The sequence below is a fragment of the Heterocephalus glaber genome, unplaced genomic scaffold (assembly GCF_053883595.1).
Source record: "Heterocephalus glaber isolate CG9 unplaced genomic scaffold, H.glaber_assembly_v1.0 deba00001457, whole genome shotgun sequence".
In the NCBI taxonomy this organism is placed as follows: Eukaryota; Metazoa; Chordata; class Mammalia; order Rodentia; family Bathyergidae; genus Heterocephalus; species Heterocephalus glaber.
This window is the reverse complement of record NW_028258305.1, coordinates 12637468-12642559: the sequence shown is the minus strand read 5'-3', so window position 1 is coordinate 12642559 and position 5092 is coordinate 12637468. Positions and strand designations below refer to the sequence as shown.

The 5092-nt window shown below is 38.0% G+C and overlaps 1 pseudogene; it reads left to right on the top strand.

The window, feature by feature from the left end:
* Nucleotides 1-827: 827 nt before the first annotated feature.
* On the top strand, nt 828-1645 carry LOC101724639 (large ribosomal subunit protein eL6 pseudogene; annotated as a pseudogene).
* Nucleotides 1646-5092: the final 3447 nt, after the last annotated feature.

Genomic DNA, 5092 nt, shown 5'->3' with positions numbered 1-5092 from the left:
AGTTCTACATATATGCATGTTAATCAATTAAGAAATATTTTGTCCAGAACTATAAAATGGGTTTAGTTGACCTAGACTAGCCTAGGCTCCTCTTAGTCCCCTCAAGGGTAAAGACACCTACCAGCTTCCCTACAAAAATACCAAATCATAAAAGGAGTGAAAGAATGGCACCCACGTTCCTGAAAAATCTCTGCCTATTCCCTGAAAACATAAATGTTTATCACCTTTATTACCCTATCTGTCTCCTTCATTATTTATATTTTATCCTTGGAATGCCTCAACTCCTCAGAGTTGAGAAACTTAATTTGTGAGCAAAGCTCATGCTTTTCTGCCTTTTGACTACTGAATAAAACGTTTTTTTTCTCCCATTACTCTGTCTCTTCAGTTACTGGCTTTTGCAAGTCGCAGCAGAATTAGGTCTTTACTCAGTTATAGGACCAAATAGCTTCATTATTCAATTCTGCCAAACATTTAAAGAATAACTAATACCAAATCTCCTGAAGTTATTCCTAAAAATAGAAGAGGAAGAAATTCTGTCTTACACATTCTACAATGTGTGCATTACCTTGTTATGAAATCACATAAGGATATGAGAAAAAACAAACTACATATAGGCTAACAACATTGATGAGCATAGATGCAAAAATCCTCAACAACATACTAGCAAACCAAATCCAACATAACATTAAAAAAGATTATTCACCGTGGTAGAGAGGGATTATTCACAGGAATGTTAGTATGACTCAATATATGCAAATAAAGAAATGTGGTACACCACGTCAACAAAAACAAGGACAAGAACTTAGTTCTCTTTCCCATCTTGCAGGATGGCAGGTGAGAAAGCTGAGAGATCAGATATTAAAGAGAAGAAACCCAAAACCAGGAATACTGGGGCCACTAGCGCAGCCCTACCGCAGCTGAAACCTGTCCTAGTCAGAGGAATTGGTAGATACTCTGGATCTGCCACATACTCCAGAAAGGCTTTGTACAGGAGGAAGTACTCAGCTGCGAAACCTAAGGCTGAGAAGAAAAAGAAGGAGAAGGCTCTGGCTACTGGCACAAAACCAGTCAGTGGTGACAAGAATGGTGCTACCTGGGTGGTAAAACTTCACAAAATGTCTAGTTACTACCATACTGAAGATGTGCCCTGAAAGCTGATGAGCCACAGCAAAAAACTCTTCAGTCAGCATGTGAGGAAACTGCAAGCTAGCATCACTCCCGGGACCATCTTGATCATCCTCACTGGGTGCCATAGAAGCAAGAGAGTAGTTTTCCTGAAGCAGCTGGCCTGGGGCTTGCTACTTGTGACTGGGCCTCTTAACCTTAATCGTGTTCTTCTTCATAGAACACACCAGAAATTTGTCTTGTCACCTCCACAAAAATTGATATCAGCAAGAGAAAATCCCTAAACACCTCACTGATGCTTACAAGAAGAAGAAGCTGGGAAAGCCTAGACAGTAGGAGGGTGAGATTTTCGACACCAAGAAAAAGAGATGACAGATTTCAGAGCAGCACAAAGTTGATCAGAAAGCGGTGGACTCACAGATTTTACCTAAAAATCAAAGCTATTCCTCACCTCTGGGGCTACATGAAATCTATTTTTGCTCTGACAAATGGAATTTATCCTTATAAATTAGTGTTCTAAATTTCTTGCTAAGAGCCTAAATAACTCATATGTTTTGTGTGCTTTATTATTGTTACTGTTTTGAAAACATTCTTGCCTTTCTGGAGGTAGGCAATACTAGTGTGATATAGTTTGCCTCTGCTGTGAAGCCTGGGCTTAGAGTGGCATCCTAATTGGATCCTCATTCTTGGCTTTGAGTTTCTTTCTGGTGTCTGGCTTCTCAGCTGTTTCCCCACGCCCTCAAACGATATGCGAGAGTGGTATTTTTCTGTTGTCACTGAAAAAGTCAGTGTTAATTGGGCACAATGAGAAGAAACTGTGGCTCCTCTGACCACACTTTCCTCTCTTTCAATTGCTAAACATTCATTTCTTCCCCATCTCAATTGTCCCCCAACAGGCATTGCTATTTCTCTGGTGTCTAGATTTTGAACATGCAGCAAATGAATATGATTACTCTTTTTTTTAGTTAGAAGCATGCACACTGCATATAACACAGTTGATGCATTTTGATCATTATTTAGAAAGTGTCTTGCTGCCTGGTGAAAAAGTCCATTCTAAGGATATTTGGCTTTCAATTACTTATAATTATATGCAGTATAATAAACAGCCTGGATACATACAAATAGCAAATATATAGAGCAAATTTCTAGGTAAGTGTTTTATGCTGGGTGAGAGTGTTTCTGCATTTCAACTTTGGTAGATAGACCCAGACTACCCTCTAGGTGTTATCAGTTTAGATGCCTGGTTGTGTACAGGAGTCTCCCTGAATCAGTTTTATCGAGACAATTTATATATGGTAAAATTAATGTTAACTGCAGTTTTGTGAAAGCGCCATTAACAGAATTTCCAGTACCTCTAGAGCTCCTCAGGCTCTTTTATAGCTTTCTGGCAATCAGACCAGATTGACTTTGCCTTGTCTAGAATGTTAGAAAGTAAGCAGCATTTTGAGTCTGGCTTCTTGACACAATACCTTAAAATTTTACACTTTCGTGGTTCAGTTGTTCTTTTTATTATTAATTAGTATTGCAATGTATTTATATATTGCTGTGTCCTAAAATCCAATGAAAGACATTTGGGTTGCTTACAATTACTAATGATGAATAAAGCCACTTCATATATTTGCAAAAAAAAAGTAAAGAAGGACAAAAGAGATATTGTTTTCTGACTCTTAGGATGAGCAAATGTGTGTATGTGAGTAGTTAATGCTATGGGCAGAGTTGGAGTTACGCTAGCGAGTTGTGTATATTCTGGATCTGCTGCATCTTCCTAAAATGCTTATCTTCATTGGACATAGAAAAGCACCCCAAATTAGGAGTTAGGAGACTTAGTGTCATTTTCTTCAAATATATGTGAAATTGAGCAAGCCATTCTACTTAGCCGCATCCTATATTTCTCATTTGTGAAATTAGAAAGTTAGTGCCGATAATTTTGTTTCCTTTAAAATTCTGCGTTGCATCTGAATTTTTCTAAGTGCCTGAAAAGAAAGTGTAAGGGGACTGATATTGCTACGTTATTTCTATGTGATGGTTGTCACCATCATCATGTTATTTTCCAACGAAGAAATTGAATAGTGTGTTTAAGGGCAAGGAATTGACCTCTCAGCTGCTAGGGCAGAGAAATACTTTATTTTAGATTTAGAAAGTCCTTATTACCTATTTGATATTTTCTTCCTTTATTTCCATTTGGTAGCATATTTTCTTCTAGAATTGGGTGTCTTAATTGTGTTTATTTAGATACAGTATAATGTAGTAGGGAACAGTATAGATAATTGCTAAACACAAACTTTGACCATACACACCAGATACAAATTTCTGTTTCTAAAACTTAATAAGTATTTAATTTTGGAAAAATGGTTTTACCCCTCTAAATTTAATCACCTAATTTATAAAATGGGTACAGAAAGAGTGACCACCTAGTATAGTTACTATGAGAATTGAATGAAGTAAAACTCGTAAAGAATTTGATACGTTTGACATACCACAAAAGCTCAATAAATACTTGTTTTCAGTGTATGCCAGAGCTCTTTAACTTCATTTGTGTACTTAAATCACTGGAAATATTTTTAGTAAAATATAATCTCTATGTTCCATTTGAAATTGATTAAATCAGCATTTCTGAGGATGGAGTGGGGTCTAGGTATATTTTGAAAGCCCCACAGATGGTTCCATGTGTATCAGTGCTTGAGAGTATATATTTGCAAAGTGGAATATGTAAGTCAGAGAGGAGAGGATCTTTTTAACCTTTCATCTTTCTAGGACTATTAGATACAGTTGATACATCTGATATGGATTTACCGAAAGACATAAGAGAGAGGCCTTTGGTAATGACTATGGTCATTAGATAGTCACTGGTGCCTCTGAGGCTAAGACTATTACAGGGTAGCAAAAAAATAAGACATATGCCAGGGAATCTATTTTAACCTGTAGAGCCCAACATATCATGTTCAATTTTATGGTGTCTAATTTTAAGATAATTTTCGCAATCTTTCTGATGCAATTTCTGTTAAAAAATGCATCTCAACAAAAAGAAATCTAGTGAATCTGTGAGTGTTTTTAAGGAAAATGACATTTTTCTGAGGATAAGGGAAGATTGATTTGGGTCTTTTGAGGTTTTACTATGGGATGTCACTGATTGCTCTTCCCTTGACTCATCTGGAACATATGATGGGCCCAGCAATCTTGACTGGATTCTGGGACATTCCCCCACCCCAAGTGAGGGTCACCAGGGCCCATTTAGGGAAGGCTTATTCTTGGGGTAAGCTCTGTTTCCAGCCTTTGGCCTCTACTGTTATAATCTTGATTCTTAAACTTACTGTTGTCTGAATGGATAAGGTGAATGCCAGAAGCTTCCCAAGACTTCTGACTGGGCATACCTGACAGGAGATCTGTTCTTGAAGTTCTGACATGAATTCAAATAAATGCAATCACACCTTTGGCTGGAATGAGCTTGATAGGCCACTCTCACCTAGGTAAGGTAACTGCCTGCATACTGTATTCTGATGGGCCCATTACATTTCACTATTATAGACTCCAAATTCTCCAAATTTGAGTATTTCATCCTTTATGGGGTGGGTGAGGCTTTGAAGAATATATTTGCTGGTAAGGGTAGGGAAAAGAAAGTACTTTTGGATCCAAGTAGAGTATTGCATAATGGGTGGGCAGTGAGAGGACAATAAATGACGAAAGAGAGCAGGGTGGTGGACAGTAGTCTGAAAGCCTAAATCTGCAAGCCTGTCTGATGGATCTCTGCTGTTTTGATCTTTCCATCAGCCCTATCTCTCTTGCAGCATCTAAAATAGGAGATCGCAGGGGAATATCTTCCACATTCTGACTTCTGACACCATTGTGGATCCACAGGTGCAGATGTAACTTAGTCTATCAGGGTACTTTTCTAACAGTGAAAGCCAGAGGAGGATGATGACTGTCACCACAAGGGGAGAGTATGCCACAGAATGAAACAAACATAGAG